At 35.1% G+C, this 23,514-nt stretch overlaps 1 protein-coding gene across 4 annotated transcripts in view; it reads right to left on the bottom strand.

The window, feature by feature from the left end:
- The window catches only part of syt1a (synaptotagmin Ia), a 1,201,488-nt gene extending 1,178,817 nt beyond the window's left edge, over positions 1 to 22,671 (bottom strand). For 3 of the 4 annotated variants that reach the window (XM_039761726.1, XM_039761732.1, XM_039761731.1), the window contains exon 1: positions 22,399 to 22,670. The gene's annotated coding sequence lies outside the window, so the exon portion shown is untranslated. Of the gene's footprint in view, positions 1 to 22,398 lie in introns of all 4 variants that reach the window. The other variant, XM_039761735.1, reaches the window with a different exon arrangement.
- Between the last annotated feature and the right edge of the window lie 843 nt (positions 22,672 to 23,514).

The following is a 23,514-nucleotide window of genomic DNA, read 5'->3' as shown; positions in this document are numbered from 1 at the left end:
AATCCAGGTACAATTATTCAAGCAATTGTGAAAATATTGAACATGGAGCATCTTTTTATTACAATGTACATTCCAGAATTTGAAAATACAAATTGCCAGTTTAAGCTCAACTTTATTTTTGTGGACTTACATTATACTTCTCTAAATACACAATGAAATATGATTTGTGAAATGATACTAAATTCTAGTAAGTGCCTTAGAAATTCTGAACTGTCTTCCTGCTCAGGCTTCAAAGATATTCAGCAAGTCGTAATAAATGGTAAGACAAACTGATTCACTCCTCTCTGCGCAAATGTCGTTTTCCTTGATGTACTAGAATAAATCAGCATACCCATTTTGGACTGGTGAAAAGAACTGCAGTCTGCCAACAGCACCCTATTATTATGCCAGCATCTGAGAAGAATAATCAACAAATTCTATTATAGTATCACACAAAAAATGTGTCTGTTTAGTACAATATATATCTGTTGTCACAAGCTGCCCCATTAAGATAAGTACCAGTCTTTAGTATATATAATAGATAACAAGCAAATGACCAAAAATGTTCAGGACAATTACAAAGACCCTTCCTAACTAATGCACTAATCCATACCAAGACTTGGAATGGCTAAGGCATTTCCTTAGCCAATAAAATAAATATATGATACGTAAAAAAGGAAAATGTGTTAAGTCAACTACATGCACACAGTTCACCTTGCTTGACTTTTTACAGCTGTCTATATTTAACATCCAAACTATTCTCATTTTTTTCATATACTCCAATAACTCGAGTGGCACTTTTGCCTCTTAATAGCGTTATCCTCTAGGTAGAATAGGTATATTTTAGGAGACCAGCAGAGATCAAGGGTCAGAAAAACAAAGCTCTTCCCCTGCAGGAATTCACTTATCACAATGCTTAAAGACTGTCAGTACAGAATGTCTTAGATTACTGCACTAAAACATCTATTTCTAAACTGTAGGCCACCATTAGTGTGTTAATTCAGGGTTTGTTTGTTGTTAAAAGGCTTAACCTGTATTATTTAAGTATTTGTAAATTTCATCAATCATTAAAATGGTTAATGACTTTTTATCATTATTGGACTCATTTGATTTTATCCAGTATATTAATGCTCCAACTCATTTTCTTGTTCACATCCTTAAACTTGTTATTACACAGAGTATTTCATTTAATAATATTGATATATGTGATGTTCCTTTTGCTGATCATTTTTTCTCTAAAAATGGATTTGAATGTTACTGTTGATTTTGCTACTACAAGCTGTGCTCCACACTATTTGGACTTTTTACATTCTTCTGCTATATACATTTTTAAAACCATGTTTTCCAGTTTGGATCTAGAAGGCCAGTGAGATATAATTGATGATTCTGTCTTAGCTTTAAATTCATCATGTAAAATGGATTTAGACTCATTTGTTTCTCTCAAAACATACTGCAAAAATGGTAGAACAGCTCAATGGCTTAATGACACCAGCTCCGTGTGCCAGTAGGATTGCTGAACAGTGGTGCAAGAAAAACAGGCTGATTGTATCTAAGCAGATTTTTTTGAATTTCTCTGTTTAACTTCCTGGAAATTAAGAAATATAAACATGATTATTTCTCTGATTTGGTATGCTCTCATTTCCAAGAAACCCAGGGTCTTATTTAATGCAATTAACATGGCTATTTACCCCCAATTAGAGATGGGATTAAATATTACTGTTCATTCATGTGAGCAGTTTCTTTGTCTGCAAAATCGATACCTTCTGTTGTTAATCATGGCATTGTTTTGGACTGCTTTGATTTTGTTTCACTTTCACAGCTAAAAAAGTACCATTGACAGACCTACTTTTTACCCTCTTGATATTGTGCCACCATGCCTCTTACCGGAAGCTTTTGATATCTTCAGTCCAGTATTGTTGGATATTATAAATGGTTCTATTAGTGATGGGGTCTAAAAAGGCTGAAACAGATCCTAGAATGTTAGCCAATTTTCACCTGGTTTCTCAATTGCCATTTTTGGATTACTTAATCAATTAGTTGATCATCTTAACTCATAATTTATTTCAGATCTACCAATCTGGCTTTCTGCATTTTCATAGTGTTGAGACAGCCCTCCTGAAAGTATTCAATGACATCTCTCCCATTACTGATTTTGGTGGGGGTGCAGTCCTTGTCCTCCTAGACCTTTCTACAACGTTTGACACTGACTATGAGATCTTGCTCTTGTGGCTTGTTCATCTGGTTGGGCTTAAAGGGGCTGCTCTTAACTGGTTCAGATCATATATTACTGGTACACACTTTTCAGTCTACTGCTCCTGTTACATGTGGCATTCCTCAGGGATCCACTTTGGGTCCTATTTTGTTTTCTATATATCTGCATCCTATACGGGCTATTTTTAGAAAGTTAAAAATTTAATTTCACTGTTGTACTAAAGATATGCATGTTTATATTCCTCTGAGAAATTCTGCAATGAATCGGCTGCACAATTGTCTTGTTGAACTAAGATCCTGGATGGCTGACAATTTTCTTGATCTAAATCGAAATAAAATGGAAGTGCTGACAGCTGGTCCTGCAGTCAAAGCTCAAATTGGTTTGGAACTTCTTGGCTCTTTCGTGGACTTTTGCAAACCTCAACTTGAATCTTGGAGTCATTTCTGATAACGACCTCTTTTCTGAGAACCAAATTAATTCTGTTTCTTTTTCCAGCTTTGTTTTTTAGCCAAGGTTAAGCCTTTTTATCTCCTAGCGATTTTGAGAAAGCTATTCACTATTTTACCTTTTTCCCACTTGATTACTATAACTCATTGCATTCAAGGATAAGTAAATCCCTGATATGCAGGTTGCAGTTGATTCAAAACATTGCTGCTGGTTTTTTGATTGGGGCAAAATAATTTGCCTCTGAATCTCCAATTTTAGCCTCTTTACACTGGCTGCAAGTTAGCTTTAGAAATTATTTAAAATTTTTGGTGCTTTTTTAAAAATCAGTACATGTGTATGCTTCCACTTATTTATCTGAATTTTATGTTATACAACAGCCGTCCCAAGAACTTAGATCTGTCAGTTAGTTGTCTCTTGTTTTCTTACTAAGTGCAAAACCAAGGGGGACAGGGCCTTTGCAGCTGCTGCACTTTGTCTGTGGAATTCTTCACCTAATTACATTACAGAGTCACCCTCATTTGAACTTTTTAAGACTAGATTGATGAAGCATTTCTATTCTCTAGCTTTCCAAGACCTTCTTGGTGTAATGGTATAATCATTTCTTTGTTTCAATTTACTTCTGGTTGTATTTTATTTTATTGTATTATATTCTATTTATTTTATGTTTATTGTATGTTATATCGTAAAGCACTTTGGCTACTGCATTACTAATATTGTTTTAAATGTACTCTATAAATAAACTGACATTGACATTGGCAATTGACAAATGCGCCCTATTGCCTTTTTAGATATTTACCCCGCTTTTCATTTTTATCTGGTAAATATTACGTTTTGCGTTGTTTAGAACTAACATAAACTGCTGAATCACGAGAATACAATCCATTCTATGGGGGACTTGCTGTGTACAGTAGTATTACTTTTTTTGGAGAACCATGACCGTAAGTCTGTTAGACCATTACTGTATTAGAGCATGTAGCAATTGTTTTTACAATTCACAGCTTCTTTCCTTCCTTTTAGCATTGAAAATATGTGGCAAGCTTTATTTATTTTTGGATTATTTACTGTATGTATGCATTCAAGTTTGCTTAAAAATAATGGGACCTTATTCAATTAGCCAGTCACATACAAATTAAACCAGTAAAACTTTTTAATGCAATTCACTTTGAGGCTGGATGATGGAAACAGAAATATGAAGACATATCCTTTTTGTATACCTCGTAGATTTGTAGTCCCTAAAGATTGGAGTTTCTCTACATTTCTGAGCACCTCCTTGCATTTCAAGGTACAACTCTGGTACTGTAACTGAAGACAACCTCATTTCCTCTGAGCTTTAATTCTATAGCCTTTCAAAGTAAAATGTTGTCAGACTTCAAAGTTTTACATTATTCATTTAAAGAAGATACAGAAGTAGGTGACATTAGTCTTAAGCAGTCACAACTCTTCACTACTATCCAAAGCTGTATACTGTAGTAAGTTTATTATAAAATGGAAGCCCATATATTTATTTTTGTCTTCACTTTGCAAAGGATCTGGCTTCATTCTAGTGAAAAAGGGAATGTGTGAAACTGGCATGCAATACACATGAGATTTGGTTGCCATAGCTACAAAGAAGAATGTTTGCATTCGAACAGAACAGCAGAAAAATATACATATAGGAAATTAGAAAATACCTTTCAAGAAAAGCAGGATGATATTAGGCTAATGATTTACTAAATAACTTTATGCTGTCTTTTGCCATATATACATTATTTTGTGTATTAAATCTTCACAATTATATATATGTATGGATGCACGTACACACACACACACAAAGATATATATGATATTAAATGTGTATTATGATCAATTTTTCATTTATAATATGTATCAGAGAGCCAAATCCCCACAAGCTTACACTCACTATAGACGTAATATCAAATAAAATTACCTCTTACATCCAAAGCAGAGTTATGAAGGGCCAGATCTTTTCCCAGCAACAACAGATGCAAGGCAGGAATCAGTCCTTGTTAGGGTGCCGCAGCATCACTGGGCCCACTGATACACACACCCACATATCTTATGGACGTGGGAGGAACAGAGTACAAGGGTATCCAGTAAAACAGACATGTGGAGAACATGCAGACTCTACTCCTACAATGCTCTGTAACCTTAGTTATCCATTCAACCATCCATTATCCAACCCGCTATGTCCTAACTACAGGGTCATGGGGGTCTGCTGCAGCCAACACAGGGCACAAGGCAGGAAACAAACCCTGGGCAGGGCACCAGCCTACTGCAGAACCCTGGTTATGTTTTACCCAAATATAATTTTAATATGAGTATTTGAACAAGGAGCTATCAGTTATCAGCCCCCAAGGCATCAACACCAAATCATCTTCAAATGCTAAGCGACATATATGTTTAGCAATGCACGTATTTAATTATAAAATGGACTATACGTCTGTAACCCTATAAGCTATCGTTTCACCCCCTGTAGAAGCCCAGTTACTATATCTTAACTTTAGTTAATGTGTAGCCAAACTTTAAACTGAAAAATGTATAGATGGCACATGGGAGGCAGTGTGAAAAGTAAGTGTGTAAACACAGTCTAAAGGTCAAAGCTGTCCATAAAACAAAAAGTTTCATACAAAAAAGTTGGTGTGAGTTAAATGTGTGATGAATTCTAATGTATATGAAAGGGTAAGTTCTCAAATTCAAGTGGCATAGAATGGTAGGACAATAAACCAGGCATTGTCTGAAGAAGCTGCTATTCAGTGAAGTGAAAATGTGAAGCAAACCTGCCTACTCCATTCAGAAATGGTGGATGATTTGTACACCTTTAAAATGTTCCTGCCCGTCCCTCCGTGTTTGAAATATTTTATTGACTTTTAAAAAGTCATTACAGTATGTACATTACATGTTAGTAAGGTAGACATTAAAACTGCTGTGCAAGGTATATAAGAATAACTCAAGTGCTAATAGTAAGGATTATGAGAACAGGACAATAACCGTTTAAAAACATATTAGGAAAGCTAAAAGGCAACTGGAAAGAAATATTGCAGAAAAGACAATAGGTTACATTATCAAAGTAAAAGGGCCAAGAAGGAAGTTAAATGTATTAAGAACAGTAAAGGTGAGCTAAAATATGCAGACAGTGAAATAGCAAATATTTTGTACTTGCATTTTTATGAAGATTGCATATGTGAAAAAGTCAATAACACATTCACCGTTATTTGTGCAGCAGACACTTTTATTCAATGCAATTTAAAAGAGGTGAACATAATCGAGTTAAGTGTCAGTCTGGGGGACTGTTTAGGTATAAGTGTTACAGGTGTAAGGTTACAAAATTGATCCCATCAGTAACAGGGACTTCTGAAAAGCTATTTAGTGATTTAAACATTGTAGACAGAGAAGTGCTGTTTAGGTTAAACATTATTAAATGTAGCAAATCACAAGAACTAGCTAACCTTTATTCTTGAGTACTTAAGGTTATTACAATATGTTTTGAAAACTTAGCAGAGCTCTAAGGATTGAAAGCTTGCAAATATTTTGCCATTGCATAAAATGGATGACCAGTCTCATTCTCATTGGCATATCAGATTATCAGACCTATCAGAATCATGGTTAAATTATTAGAAGTTATTATTAAGAAAAGTATCAAATATTGCACAGCAAGTGTGTAAAAATGTCACCATGGGTTCAGACAGGAGAGATTGTGTTTGACAAATATGCTGGAATTCTATTATAAAACAACAAAAGCATACAATTAGAAAGGTGGATATGATATTATTTACCTGTTTTTTCAATAGGTGTTTGATAAGGTACCACATGATAAGACATTAATCAGACAGGAAGGAGTGTGAATTCTGGGCTTTGTGTGTAGGTAGGTATAAAATTTGCTTAAACACTTGGAACAAAGGATTATAGTAAGAGGAACATTTTTAGAGTCAGATGGTGTTAAAAGTGGTGTCCCCGAGGTATCACAGCTGGGGCCTCTGCTGTTTTTAATAAGAATAATAATCAATAGGCTGGTTAACTTTGTAGATGATACAAAAATTGGACAGATTATGCTGACTCAGCTAAATTGTTACAGAGGGATTTAGGCAACATACAGGTTTGAGCAGATTTGTGATAGATTAATTTATTGTGCAGTAACTAAATACAAGGTATTACACATAGAAAGTAAAAATGTTAGACTTGAATACACAATGGGAGATCAGAAACTTGAAACTGTTAGAAGGACTTGTTAGAAGGACCTAGGAATCATACTGAACTTATCACTATCTACATCAAGACAGAAGGGTTCCAGAAGGCCAATAGGATATTAGGTTATTAAGTTATATAATGCATTTGTGAGCCCTCATCTGAAATACTGTGTACTGTTTTGGTCTTCATTTTACCATAGAGTCTTAGCAACACCAGAGAAGGTGCAGAGGAGAACATCTAGGCTGATTCCAGGACTGACAAGTATGAGATATGTGCTATGAGGAAAGACTGAATTAGCTGTACCTTTTTGGTTTACGCAAACCTTTAAGATTAAGAGGTGACATGACTGAAGTGTTTACAATTATGAATGGAAATAAAATAGCGGATCCCGGCTGTTATTTTAAAATAAACTCTTCAACAAGAACACGGTATGCAATTAGAAACTTATTAAGAGTAAATTTCATACAACTGTTAGAAAGAAAGAACAAAGAACCACAGACACATAAAATAAATTACCAGTGCATTACAGCATGGGACTTTAAGGGCCTTGGTGGATGTTCTTTTGGAGAATCGAGATAAATAGTCTGTTCCTGTTGAAACTGTTCAAATATTCTAATACTACATCTTATTCAAACACATCTCAAACCGATAAAATTAGCAAAGAAAGAATAATGAAGTTATCATGAAAAGAAAATGATGTTTCCAAAATGTTGGTAGCACCTCAGAATGTTCAGCCTGTAGTGTTATGGTGGGTAAATATTATTCCGGGTGATCAAAATAAGACAGTGAGCCAGCAGTGCAGTGTAAGCTACTGTATAAAAATAATTGAATTACTAAACAGTAATGTCCAATCACATATTACTCCAAAAGTAGTGTTAGTAGGTTAGGGATTATAGTGATTCCAAGACCAAATAGGTCTGGAGAGATGACATTCTCAAAATATGTGACCCAACAAAACAACACTATTCAAAATCTTGGTTACAGCATATTCAAGAAAGATGTGTGTGATGTGCAGTTTTGAATTGGATTAGATAGACTGATAAAGAATTTTATCAAGAAGTGACATTCTTTCACAATATGAAACTCACACTGAAAAGTCTCATTCCCAACACTGTCTCATGCAGTCTACTAGTGCACTATGGTACAGTTTGTAAATATTGCAGTACATATAGTATGTTGTTATCTTCTGTAGAAGAAATGAGTAGAGGATTAGGAAAGGTGGCCAGGGTTATTTTTTTGAAGTATCTAAGTTGCAGTAAAAGTAAATGTGTTAACAAAAGATCACATGCGAGGTACAGCAGTTATTCAAAGGATGCAAATATATTGTCAAAGATCATAATATGAAGCATATTACACATATTCAGTTTCTTGCACTTTAGTACTATTTTTGTTAAAAATATTAGCATTAATCCCCACCCGTTATATTTCTAAAAATAGACATTTGAAGATAAAGTCAAATGTTTCTGCAACAGACTAAACTGTAAATTTCTGTAAACAGAAATTAAAAATGAACATTTTATATGGTTTATAGAGTATCACATGAGAGACAGAATAAGAAAACATTTCCTATATGTGCCCCTTTCATCTTTCCTGCATTTATGAAAAATGTAAAAGGTCCTGAAGTCTACCTTTGTGACTACATTTGCCCTTTAGTAATAATTAATCAAAACAGTTGTGCCTTTTCAGTCACTAAACAATTCAAGACAGTGAAATATGACTGATTACTACTTGGAAGAAAAGCATTATCATAATACCCTAGATAGAAAAAATACTTGAAATATTCAAACGTTTAAGTTTCTGTAATGGCTTGAGTAACCTCAATTCATCTTGTTAGCCCAGGAAATTAAAACAAATATTAAAAAAATTTATCTGGCTACAGCATTAAGGCTTATATGTATTGCAAAGAATGTGAACAATGTAAGGAATTATTAGCTTATGTCTTATGTTGATGTTATTAACAGCCATGGCATATAAATAAATGTGTATATAAATATTTGTGTGGGTGGGAAAGTATACAGTCTATATACAGTATATCTATACATAAATACATATATATTGTATTCATATAGTTCAAATTACATCCTCTGCAAACACCCCTAATCAGGCATAGCCAAACCTCTGTAAAATGACTCCCCAGTCCACTCTGTTCAGATTTATCTCTACAATCTGTAGCTGGAGCACTTCATTAAGAATGCCAAGATAATCGCCTCCCTTGCCGTTTTGGGATTCAAAAGCACATTGCAAACTATTGTTCCAATAAAATAGTCTTTTTTTCCACAGACATCTTAAGAAATATGGATAATAAAGACTGGCAGCGTGTTAACATTTGAAATTCACTGAGTATCCTTTGAGATTCAAGTAGCTTTTGGTTTTGGTGAGAAAATGGGTACTTTAAGTATAAAATATATATTGAAAAGCTTTATTATGTACAGTGTACTTTTTACTGCATAATGATAAAACACCAAAGTGATGGGTGCACAAGTTTAAATATACTGTAGTCCTGTGAGTTAAAAAATATATATAAAACTGGCACTAAATATTATTATACTTAGAGAAAAGAAAAATCACCTCAGGTGACTTTTTTGCATATGTTGTCTATTAACTTTATGGTTTATTATATCTTGATATTTTAACAATCATAGATCATAGAGATCTAACATATTTCTGTACTCTCGAAAACTATTATATCTAGAATATTTTTTGCTAATTCTTTTCCCACAGTAGTCAGTCTTATTTGATTCGACAGTGCCATTCCCAACTCATATAATGGCCATTATAATTACAGCCTCAGAAATTAGTCACTTAAACTATTTTCCACTGCTGACGATTAAAATGAAAACACTGCATAATCTGTTAATCTTTTTATCGCGTACACTATTGGGAAAATCAAAACTTTTACAATTATACAGCATACTGTCACTAACATCCATAAACACCCTAGAATCAGTAGTATCTAGTCCTGGCAACTTATTTGATGTCAGCCTTTTTTAATCCTTGTAGGACTTCTCCATCTTTATTGTCCACATAGCTTATTATCTCCTTGATGTAACAAATGTATCTAATATTCTCTTCTTTTGTTAACACTTTTAATTTGACTTCAATAAGAAAATAACAGCAATCACCAATCATAGAAACATAGCATTCTAGTTATATATTTTTTTCTTTCCTGGTGAACCCTCTTTTATTTAAGTTGCAATAATGCCAATGAAGTGTTTAATGTAATTTACTGCAAATGCTACAGCCACCCACAGCTTCACCTTTTTTGACAATTTGCAAAATAAATCATCAACTGTTTTTACTCACATGGCAAACTTTATACCTGTACAGCTAAAAAAAAAGACAAACTATCTAAATTGAAAATGTTTAAAAAAATAAACATTTTTTCTCTCTTAGTTTTACAAACAAATGAAGATATGAAATCAACCTTGCACACAGAAGTAACACACATCTTTTTGCTAAAAAAGGGTGCCATTAGCACATACTGTAATGGACCTAACAATGGATTTCCTTTGCCTAAAGGGGGGTAGTAGTGTTCAACGACAATTTGTATACAATAGATGGTCATTCACTTTGCTAGCAGTTACAGGATGCCACATTGAAACTCTTTGTCAATGCTGTAAAACAAACTATGTCTTTCTGTGTTTTTGTGTCATCCTCATCCCACTCTTGTATGTTCAATGATATGTAGATTTTGTTGGGGAAAGAAATAATGCTGGTTGAGCTGCCATGAGAAATCTAGACTTGTCTGATGCTGGTGCCCTTGTGAATATTTACTCATGCAGTTGTTCTTGGATCAAGAGTGGTTGACATGCTATCTTTAAGTAACGAAGAGAATCCTAATAGGTTAGATATGAACAGCACCACTGCAGGTACTTTCCTCTCTGTGGCTATCAGTAGCTAAATGGAGCCTGGAGAGATAATTAGCAGCCACTCTGTCAGAGCCTAATTTGTATTTCATGTCCTAATTAAATGACGGCAACAGAGCTGACCATCTGGCAACATTCATTATGGGTCTACCATGGTTCTTTGAGGAGAGTTAGCTAGTGAGGGGACTAAGATCAATGTATAATGCAAAAGGGTTGACTACGCAAGTAGGTTCTCCATCTCTCATAGCTCAAGTATTGTCCAGTGCCAACTCCTGCAATGCAGGGTTTACTCCTTTCTTTTGGCATGTTTGAGATGTAAACACCGCAATTCAAACAAAATCTAAATTTTATGTGTGTGTGATCATAGCAATTATTATTGTCATTTTAAAGGTAAAGAAATAGCAAAGTGCAACTGTAAATTAAAAGTGTTTAAAAGCATCAAGAGTTCACTTGTGCATCTTCAGTACAGTTTAAGGAAATACAAGAGTCCACGCATCAACATTCTCATGCATTTTTGTACACACTATAAGGCTAGTCTGAAAAAGATGAATAGACTGGAAAAATCTGTGTGTGGACATTCACCTAGCACTGCTTCAGCTTTGAAAGATTCTAGCGCCATGCCCAGGGTTTGTTTCCTGCCTTGCGTCGTGTGTTGGCTGGGATTGGCTCCAGCATACCCCAATTACCCTGTAATTATGATATAGCGGGTTGGATAATGGATGGATGGTTTTCGAAAACATATAATTTTAGGTTCAGCCACAGTATTTCTTTGTCTATGATAGAAGGTACTATTATAAAATAGATATCATGATGCTGTTCATTTCTCTTACAGTTACTGTGTCGTCCATGTAACACTGAAATCCAGGAATACCTTTCAAGATGGTAGACATCCACATTTGAAAACAGCACAGCTTAATTGTTAGCTCATTGGGGACAAACAAGCTCTTATAGTTAACAGATTCTCTCAGGTTCATGCTATCCTCGTGAGGGTGAAGCTGGTGTTACATTCTTTGTATGCTAACTCAAAAAAAAAACACAAACCCCCATAGGTTACAAAATTCTTCCATGTGTGTGAATAGGCAACTGTCCCCCAGGATGTGTCTCCTTTGGCATTATCAGATCTACAAATATTTCTTCAGTGTCACTACAAGTGGTACATATACTAAGAGGCTTTCACCATCTCAATAAAGTCATACTTTGTGAGTTTTTCCAGTTCCTTAGAAACTCAAGCTCCCATAGCACAGAGCAGGTAACACAGTGTCCTTTGTTTTGGCACTATCTCCTGTTGAACATTTATTTTGTGAGTAAATCATTTTGCATATCCAGCAGGTGTGGACGCTCTGCAGTAGCAGCCAAGACACAATTAGCTTTGGAGGATGCAGCCATTTACCAATTGTTTGTCAAGTTGGATAAACAGACCTCAAACTAATACTGTTCTCCAAATAACACTGTAACCTGTAGCCTTCCAGATTAATTAGACAGAAATGATCACTCAATTGAGGTGTGGCATGTGCAGTTTGGCTGTTTGACAGAGTTCCTTATGTACATGAATAAGAAGGATATGAGTTTTTATTTAATATTTCTTACAATATTCACACACCAAGTTCTATAATTGACTAAATTTGCAGTTGCACTTGATTTTTCTTGCGATGTGATGTGAATTCACATTTAAATAGCCACTTCACTCACTAATTCTGTCCACTTTCCTTTGTTTCCTGTGTTTGGGCAATTGTTATATTTTTTTTTTTTTGGGAATCCCTACTTTTATTATGAGCCTTGGAATCGGATAACCCTTGTCTTCAGTACAAAGGCTGGTCTGAATAATATTGATCATAATTTTGATCAATTTTGAATAACTTTGATCATAGCAGCAAAATATAGCTTTCACCAAAGTAAGGCGGTCTCTGGACATTGAAAGAGTTGATTTAGCAGATACATTTTAGTTAAAAACAATCATATATTTAAGTGTGCAATGGAATTTAATGGGAAGTATATTCAATGTGAAAACCATATTGAATCCTTCATGCTTCACCTTATTGAATGCTTTATTTAATATTTCATAAGTGATCACCCAAATATGAAATGAACTGGTGAGTTACATTTTTGAAGCTGGCAAGATAAAGACTATTAAAAAATGTCCTACAAAATTTGGGACAACTCAGTTATGAGATAACCAAACATGCCTGATAGACTGTATAGTATATCAAATTATCATAGCAGAATGTCATAATTATATAGTCAAACACTGTCTGTGTGATGTCTTAATATTATGCCCATATCTCCTTGTACTTTAATTTTATTTTAGACTAGCATAACAAAAAGCTTTAATAGCACAATGATAAGTCAGTCTGTTTTGATCACATCCTGCATTTAGGAACCTCTATTCACTGGAAATGCCAACCCTTTACATCCCTCTTTCTTTGTGCTCTTATTGCCTTTCTTTATCATACATTACAACCCTGTTGTAACCTATGTGATGCCTAGATGCACAAATGTATGCTGCATGGTTTACTGTCTTAAGCAGGCTACTTGCTTTTCTTCATTGGATATTCCCACCCTCTTGTGGATGTTGGAAAACATTACGCTCGGAAGGACACGGACATCAGGCAGATGGACTTCTTATTGCTTTATATAGAGAGTGGGTAATTGGCAATTCTGAATTGTCCCTAGATGTTTAAGACTGAGAGTTAGTTTGTGTGTTTTGTACTACACTAGACTGGCTTCCTATGAGGGCTGGGTCTGGCTTTGAACCCCTTAGTGACATGAAAGTCTTTAGTACCCATAATCCTTAAATGGATTAAGTAGGTTTGATAATGAACCAGCAGATATTGCTGACCATACTGTTTAGCATTTATTCTTACTTTATTGTTTAAGGAAGAGTTATGTCAGAAAGAGTTACAGTCTGTCACCACCGGCTCCAGCATCAGTTATTGAACTTCTGGTCCACTTGCACATAGGCCAAAAATGATGCCAGCAAACAGCAGTTTTATTTTTATCTAACTTTGTCACAAAAAATATGGTGTTGGATATTTAGCTCTTTTTGCCTCAACAAAATGCATTTGTAAGTAAAATCATTTAGAATATTTAGGCTGTTAATATTGCTTACAAGGTACAGTATGTCTAAAGCTTCTCTTAATTGATGAAGTTATACAGTTATATACAGAATCATTTTGCAGTGTTGCTCTGTTATCTTTAGAAAAAATGCTAAAATACCTAGCCACAGCAACATGCCATGCACTTGACTATTGGCCTCATTAGAAATGTACCATCAATACTGTTTCTCAAAACTGGATTAAATATGCGGATTTTAGATTAGGAGACATCACGTTACCACTTGCCTCTAGCTGTTCTTATCCTCTCAGCCAGAGAGACATTAATAATGGGGTACAGCTGTTCACCTTTTTCTGCTGCAGCCTGTTTCATTATTCCCATAAGGATTGCCATCAGTGTGTAGATCAAATTTGACTGCTAATTAATCGCTGCCACCCCAGTAGCACGAAAGAATGAAATCTTTGTCAGCAGCGTTCTCAGTGTTTTCACTTTCATTTTCAGATGGCATAAACCCATCCAGGATTACTCACTATTAATAATGTCAGACTTTTGGTGAAATCAGCCAAAAGACAAGATAATTACTGTGTTCTGTTCATTATGTAAAGCAGCCTCAAATGGGTTCTACACACACCTCTCATGCTTTGTAATTGATCTTATAGCATTTTGGGTGATTGATGCTATACCACACTACAGCTTTAGTAACAGGGGCATGTTCTCTAAGATACGAATAAACTTATATTCTTTTTTTTGCACTGAATCTCATAACATGCTGTTATAAATGCATAATAGATCTAGTTGCTTTGATTTTATTCAGTCTCATATTTTAAACACAATTACTGCACGCAGTGTTATACTAATAAATCAATATTTGTATTAACATGTATAATCACACACATGCATGCATAAAGAATGATGAAAAAAAATGTTTCACTTAGATGCCATTAAAATGCATTGTTCAGGTTAATCAGTAAGGCCGATTTAATTTTGTATTCTTTGCATGACTGACCTTTTTGTTTAGTTTGGAGGGATAGCCTCTTTAATGAGTTAAGAGTCTGGACACCTCAGCCTATAACACATCCAGAAATGCATTTTAACATCAAACATTTATAATTTATCCAGGCAGCACTTCTTATGTGAACTGCAAATGCATGAGAAGGAAAAATGGAATGAAGTGACATGGTAAGATTAGAAATGTGCTTCTAAGCCTCAGCAAATTTAGCACAGTAATAATTACACTCCCCTTCTTGCTGTATTTTTCGAAGTATTTTCAGAAGAGAAGAAAATTTGAATTACACAGTTTAAAAAAATTCTGATCGTTTTTTTCTTTAGAATGTAAAGCAGCAGTGAGACATTTACATATTAACATGTTTAGAATGCTATGAAGCTCCCACTTGATAAGCCCTACTTGCACATTGTATTTATTTTATGTTCTAAAAATACCGCCACCTTTCAAAAACACCAGACATCTTTTGGGCTGTTCATGCTTATACACTGCAAAAAGAAATACGGACTGTCTGACACACAATCAGACTAGTAATACTTAAAAAATCTATTGTTTGCTACTCATAAATTTGAGTGCTAAGATTAAAACAGAAGGAAAAAAACATTTTAACTGCAATGGGCTGGAGTTCCATCCAGGCTTAGTACTTGCCTTAAACTCAAGACTGCTGGGATAGGCTTCAACCTCAACTACCCTGAATTGGATTGCGTGGGTTTGCAATTGTCAAATGTGTATATTATGTTAAAACATCTTAACATCATGAGCTCAAGTAAGACAAGGATATAAATGGCATGAATCCACAGTTCAACTGGAAGTCAGGTGTGACATTAACTACACAATGATCAATAAACCTACTTTAGTTACGGACTCAAAATAAGTTTCAGTGTGCTTTTCTTTAGATGTTCTTGGTATTATAACTTCTGGTTAGGCTGTTTTCAGGTAAGTTTTTGTTTCAGATTTTTGACTCCATGATTAAGCTGTTGATGTCCAGGGTTCGACCCCTGGTAGCTATTTAAACTTCTGTTCCCTGCATATCTTTCGTGGTTTGCCATCTTTCCATCTTATCACTTCCATATTATCACTTGTTTAAAAATAACATACCCTTTTCTAATTCTCAATGATAGGAATCCAAAATTCTTCTGATGTTAAGGCACAAACCAGCAACGACTGGAATATAATCGTGTCATAGTTTCTGCAATGCCACAGACTTACACATGCACAGTAGTTTAGAAATGTCAGTCAGACTAGCAGCAAGTCTTTTGGCTATGCAAGGAGATGTGCAAGCATGTAGAACATACAAACTTTATATACAGTAGATGAAACCCCTGCCGAGAATCGAACAAAAGTTAAAAGTGCTGTAAGATGATATTGCTACCCACTGCACTAGTATTCAGGCCCGCTGAAAAGATAAAGATTAAAATTTCCAATCAGTATTTGTTACTTTTTGGGTGTTTCAACGTGTTAATATACTAAAAAATTTAATTTCTTTATAACTCAACAACTGTAAATTACATTAAGCAGCTTGTTTGTATAAATGGATGGATACATAGCTGAAGAGCAACAGAAGACATTTTTTCTCATAAAAGCAAATGATGGATTAAAACAAACAATGTGAGAAATGTTATCATTCACTCCAATTTACTGTATCTTCCAACATATTTTTTCAGCACCTATCCTAGCTTGGTACCGTTGTGATAAATAGAAATGTTAAGATCTACTTGGGATAATAATATATGAGTTCAAAATATAACATTTAAATTAGACTAATGGTAAAGAACTATGGGAAAGCATTAGGATTTGAAATTGCAAAACAATGCTGTTGACCACAGTTCTTAGAGCAGAGGAATATTTTTTTCTGTGCCAGATTAAGGAGATGCATATTGATTACTACATCTATCCATTATCAAATCCACCTAATCCAAGGTTTAGGGTGCTGGGGAGTCTTGGAAGCAAAGAGTGCAAAACAGGAAGCAACCCCACAAAGGACATCAGTCCTCCATAGCGCACACTCACCGACACACCCAAACTCTTTTATACCAGGCTGGCTCAGATTAGTAAATTAAGATCTTTGGCATACGTGCAGAACTCAGTAGCTGAACAAATCTCCATGCAGACAATGGGGGAGAGATACTGACTAGAGTGGGATTTGAATTTTCTTCTGTAAAGCTTTGAGGCTGTGAAACTAGCCATTGTCCGTGAGGAATTTGAGTGTGAATGAGAAAACAAGATCCCTGAACAAGTAAGGACACAAATACTAAACAAACTATGCTGTGTGAACCTAGAAAATTCATACCTTAGGATATTTAATGTTAGACAGGTATGTGAACTTCTGTGGTAATTTTTATACTAACATTTGTCTACAGAAAACATGCTTGATCCTAAGCAACTCAAAGGTGAACAACATGCTATCTGTAGATTTATCAAGTCCAGAAATTGGGACTTAGTGCACAAACCAAAAATACTGTATTTTACAAATATGTATGTTGAAGATGGGAAAAAGCTTAGTAAACATCCATCCAACCATCATCCAACCTGCTATATCCTAACTACAGGGTCACGGGGGTATGCTGAAGCCAATCCCAGCCAACACAGGGTGCAAGGCAGGAAACAAACCCTGAGCAGGGCACCAGCCCACCACAGGGCGCACACACACACCAAGCACACACTAGGGACAATTTAGGATCAGCAACCCACCTAACCTGCATGTCTTTGGACTGTAGGAGGAAACCAGAGCAGACACGGGGAGAACATGCAAACTCCACGTTGGAATGACCCAGGAAGCAAACCCGGGTCTCCTAACTGTGAGGCAGCAGCACTACCTACTGCGCCACCATGCTGCCCCCTTAGTAAACACTTAAATGAATTTTGTTTAACAGAAAATGAAGTGTCACTGTAAAGAATATTACTGTCTCAGAGCACTTGGATGTATATTTAATTCCTGACAGGGGTCATTTTCTTATATATTTAGCATATTCACCTTCTGTTCATGTGGGTTTCTTTTATGAATCCTGATTAATTTCCACAATCTCAGACTGAGTGAAAAAAGTTAACTGGCCTAGTTTAAGTCAGAATTCCACGTGGTAGATGTTTATGCCATCCAGGATTGGTTATTGCTGTGTTTCTGTTGCTGATGGGTGAGGCTTTAGTTATTTAAATGACTCCAAACTGAACTGAATGAGAAATAAAAATGGATAGAGCCCAGGAAAGTTGCCCTGACGATTAAATTTATTTCAACATACTTTGCACTAAGCAAAGATATTTTTATAAAAATTATTTTCGTTTGGGAATTTTCTTTTAGGTAACAGGGGAAGGTAACAATTTTAGTTCTGTCAATACATTTTAGGCTAGCACAATCCACACTGTATATATGTTTAACAATCAATCAAAAATAGTTCAAGAAGCTAACATAACAGTTGTAAAATGACTTATTTAGTATGCTTATTGTCATGGTTGCACAACCTAAGAGCATAAACCCATCTACTTGGCAAGCAATAAAGAACTTTGGATTCCCATGAGTAAAGTCTAGAGGTAGTCATGATCCAGAAGTCCAGGTAACCATTACCTTAACTAAGGAGGACTTGATATAAGGCATGCAGATGAAGAAAGAAGCAGATTAGTTTTGAAACCAGATGAAATAGTAACTGTGAATGAGAAGTTATTCCAGGCACCCTCAGCAGAGGACTATTGGTAGGACTGCATGTGTGGACAGCAGGCCTAAACTGTAACCTCATTTTACATTCTAATTCTTTTTAAGCAAACACAACCAACATGGCAATTTGTTTCTATTACCCTTTATTGACATGACAAGGGGTTCCTTATGGTCACGTTACTGATATGATTAGTAATTTCTTTCTTTTAATTTTTAATTTCTTAACTTATTTAAAATGAAAGTAATTTTGAATCAACTTTTCTTTTAAAGCAGCTCTTTATAAATATAGTAGTACATTGATTATCCAAACAAGTCAGGATTAAGTATAGTTCCATTTAATCAAATAGCTTGGATACTCAGATATACACGAGAATTTCCAATTTATACAAAAAAAGAAGTGTAATTAGGCCTACAATTACTGTAAGTTATTTGTATACCAGGTTATTACTACAGTATTTTGAAATATGGAATATTATAAAAAAAATGACTGGTTTAGGGAATGGTTTGTAAATAGTAATTAAAAACATTTTGAAGAAACAATGTATATCATATTGAATTTATTTTGAACGTACCTAATTGTTTCAACTATAAATCATAGTTTCTATATAAGCAGAAATAAACAAACAGCAATTAGGAATAAAATTATAATAAATACTTGAAAAGTTTTTTTTTTAAATACAGTACAGTGTGTAATCTTGATTTTTTTCTTTGTACCATGCAAGACTGTTCTTTTTTACACAGTAAGGTTTCTCATCCTCTTTAATAGTAGTATCTTCATGGAACTGCCTTTAAACTGTCACTAACAACATGCCATTGCAGTTTCTAGCCATTAGCATACATATTTTTAATCTCATCTCCAGTCTTTTTCTCAATGGGCAAAACCAATGGGGAACTGTATTCTGGTGAAGAGTGTGGTTAGAGTGGTGTAGATAGACAGCAGGTACCTGCATGCATTTCAGGGGTACTTCTTCATTGCTAAAATCTATTGGCTTGGGTGCATGGCCACCAGCAAGCCTCCAAAAGTATTCTGACTTGGATTAACTTACAAAGTTGGGGAAAGTGAGTGCAGGTGGTGTTACCTCTGACCCGAAATGAGTGGTTCAAGGTGGAGCCCGGCGCATGAATGTAGAGGCCATCAGTTCATGAGGTAGATGAGAGTGCAGGAGCGCATCATAGGGGGGATGCACTGTGAAACAACCCATAGAAAGTAATGTTCCTGGTTTTTCACCCCAAACAACTTTATACACATCGCACAAAATTGTGAAATTAATTGAAAATTGAGTTTTTAAGGGAAGTTCGAGAAACTGTATGTGAAATGAAACTTTCCTGTTTCAGTCATCATTATTGATACTAAAAATATGTTCAGATAATTAACCAGTAATCCAATTCATTAAGGACCAGGAGAACTACTTCGGCAAAACAGCCAATGCACTGAAAGTAGATATGGTGAGTTTTTGGTGAGGGTCAGCAGTAGTTAGAATAATTGGCAGCTCAAATAATTTACATTCAGATAATCAATATTTTACTGTAAATATGTATAATCCTAATTATTTTTTGGACAAGAGTAGGTAAACATTTTTAATGAAACATATAGTAATACTGTACATATGTGAGTATGTGTGTTTCTGAAGAATACTGCATCAGATAGGGCACAATAAAGTTTGTTTGAGCTTTCTTTGGTTGTTCACTTTGAGGTCCCTCCAGACACACACTTTTACGGGGGTTGATTGGTTTATTGGTTCATATGTGATGAACAGACTTCCCGTCTTTGTTGTGATCCGTAGCAGAATGAGTGAATGGAAGATGTAATTTACAAAATAATTGTTATGTTTACTAACAAAATGCAGTAATCATTACCAATTATCAAATGTCATGGATATTCCTATTATTTTCTTACAACACAACTACAGAAAGTCTGAAAAATAAAACTGTAACCTGTCAAATGTCTGAGAATATAATTATCATAATAACAAAAAATATGAGAAAAAGATAAATCATATAAAAACTACAGCCTACATGCAAATGAATCTAGATACTTGGCAAAACGAAACCCATCAAATGCCATCAGACATAACCTTTTACAACAGAATACCCAATAATCAACCTCCATGTGTCTTTAATAGCTTCGACAAAAGGGTTAATGGGAAATGTAGCTGTTTAACACAAAAGAAGTACACCCCAAAACGTTTGATCAATCAGGCCAAACACCTACCAACTTAGACTGTTTTCAGGAACTACTAAACTATAGTAATTGTCTAACTTCTCTCTAATAAAAATCGAATAAGCAAAACAACAGTTGACAAGTCCCATGACACCTAGAGTTAAGGATTTATTTGGTGGCTAACATCTGTTAGTACATTGTGGCCAAACGTTGCTCTATTTATTTTCCAGTTTTATTGTTTAAAGTACTCACTCAGGACTCAACTTGGAAAGCATGCATGATTTGCTTCACATTTACCTGGAGAGACAGCTCTCTTCTGCATCCCATCTGACAGAAATCACTCACCTGCATCTGATGAATAATGGTAGAAGGCAGTGTGCATCAGTGCTGATTAAGTTGCATAACATAAAAAACCCCTGCAACTGTAATATTAACACATGGTGTCAATACTATGTGAAATTTCTGCTTCCCAGGAAAACAGAGATTGTATACCTTGAGCTGTTTACTCTCCATCTTTGTAATTACAGACAAGTGAGGGAAAAATGTGTGGGCAGACAAATAGAAGAAGGATTTGAGATGTGGAGAATGACAGCAATAGCACTTAAATTACTTTTTTGATTGTACTGAATGTAATATTGCTGCTTCTTTGTTTTCCATTATATGACTGGAATAATATATATCAAACATGTTACTATTGTCATTTGCTATGGTCTCCCATTAAAGACACCTGAGGAATAAACACCCTCTATGGCACAAAATAGAATTAAATTACAAATACTTCATAATTTGTGTACATTAACTATGAACTGTTTTTATTGGGAAAACAACTGAACAGTTTTTCAACTAAAATTGCCTCAAAGTGTTAAGAGTTTTGCAATGTTTTTGCAATGAGTTTAATTAAATGTGTAAAGAATGTTATTGAAACAACTCGAGAATTATGACAATATGCATCTTAACTCCACAAATTATAATGCAGAAACATTTTTAGAATAAAATATGTTGATATGGTATGTTAAGTAATGTTAATCATATACCTGTATATATATATATATATATATATATATATATATATATGTGTGTGTGTGTGTGTGTGTGTGTGTGTGTGTAACATAACATGTTGTAGCATAAGGATTCAGAGGATATGATAAATGAGAACAAGTTGTCCAACTTTCTGTACATGTTAAAAATCAGAACATTTTCAGACAAACTACATGGCCCTGAGTACACATCTGTAACCAGTGCAGGTTTGAACAATTATATTTTTTGTATTTATAAATACATATGCTTCATATGTTAATGCTGAAAAACTTTGATTTTTCACTAAAGACAGCTGCTAATTATAAAATCAATAGTTTTATCAGACTGAGCAAGTCTAGTGAAAGATAAACCCATCAAATCTGAAGGCTGTAAAACCAACCTCACCGCTTTATCTGATGGTATGGACCAAAGGATTAGTTTTCCTCTTTGCTGTCTGAAAGCACTTGTGCTCTGTTTCAGCTCTACGACCACTTCCCCACAGACTGTGCGCTTTTATTCCAATAAACATCAGGAAACAAGTGGAGTACAAACCAGCCTGCTGCTTTCAATAGAGACTCCCCTCTTAGAATAAAAAAACACATTATCACCAGTACTTGTTATTCATTCACACATATGTGAAATAAAAAGCAAAAACTGAAACAGATCTGGGAATAAATCAAAAACACTGGCAACCATGTGTTGAGGGGATGCAATTAAGCACACACACACACACCACTTCACTGCACTTCTCTAGCTAGTATCTTTCAGTTGCAACTACAGTACATAGCTACCAATTCAATATTATTAACAAGACAAAAAGCAGTGTCTTACCTGAAGGTGTTATTCTGCAAGCTCCAACTGGGCTTCTATATAGACCTTGGGCATCAATCACAAATGAGGAGTCTTTAAAAAAAAGCCTTAGCAGGTTGTGTGTTTTTTCTTTTCTCCTGGCTAGGCTTCAAGGAGCCTTATTGCCGTGTTATCTCCCTCTTAAAAAAGACACTGGTTTTATCTAAAGCTTGGAAGCAAGAGAGAGGGAAATAGAGAGAGAGGGAGATACAGAAAGAGAGAGAGAGAGAGAGACACTAGACTGTTTAACAGAACATCATCACACTGCAGCTTGTTCGGAATCCCTCCAGTGAGAAGGGGCCTGCATCACTGAGTCCTTGCATCTGATTGGTGAAAAGCTAGGGAACTGCCTAGAATATCTAATGTGGCACCAGTAAACTAGGATGACCCTTTCTTTTTGCATTAGAATCCCTTAATATTAACTGGCAAGAGCTCCTGCAAATGACAATCAAGGACATCAAATGAGCACTTTTTTTTCAGGAGGTGGGGAGAGAAAAATTATTGTTGCCACCCCCTTTCTACTAAGCGTGCAAAAACACATGCACTCAAACACACAGACTGTCTTGAGTAAAGCTTGCATAGGAACAGGGACTACTGGGCATAATTTCCCTAGAGAGGATAAGAATGTCAATAGGAAAAACACAAGTGAATTTAATAGTAAACTAAAAAAATATTTCTAATAGAAACAAGAAATTAATGATAGATAGATAGATAGATAGATAGATAGATAGATAGATAGATAATCCTTTAAACATAGCACTGTACATACATTATTATTCAAATCAACCATATTCTGAACCCATTTATTCCACAACAGAAAGTCAAAGCCTTTCCTGAGTGTATTGTTTGACATGTGAGAGGAAACTCTAAATGTGAGACCAGCTGTCAGGGGGAATACCCACACTTATACACACTAATCCTGTTGGCCAAGTTCAGTGTGAGCTGGTGTGTATATCATTGAAATGTGTTTCTAATATGCAATACCTAGGTACAATGCTATGAGGAAATGGAAAGTGTAAAATCCACAAAAAATGCAACTTAATCAGAAATCTAGTAGCTCAAACATCTCTGCCAGTATTCACTCTATATTCACAGCAG

Source organism: Polypterus senegalus, chromosome 8, assembly GCF_016835505.1.
Source record: "Polypterus senegalus isolate Bchr_013 chromosome 8, ASM1683550v1, whole genome shotgun sequence".
Classification (NCBI taxonomy): Eukaryota; Metazoa; Chordata; class Cladistia; order Polypteriformes; family Polypteridae; genus Polypterus; species Polypterus senegalus.
The sequence above is the reverse complement of the archived record's forward strand: the minus strand, read 5'-3'. Positions and strand labels throughout refer to the sequence as shown.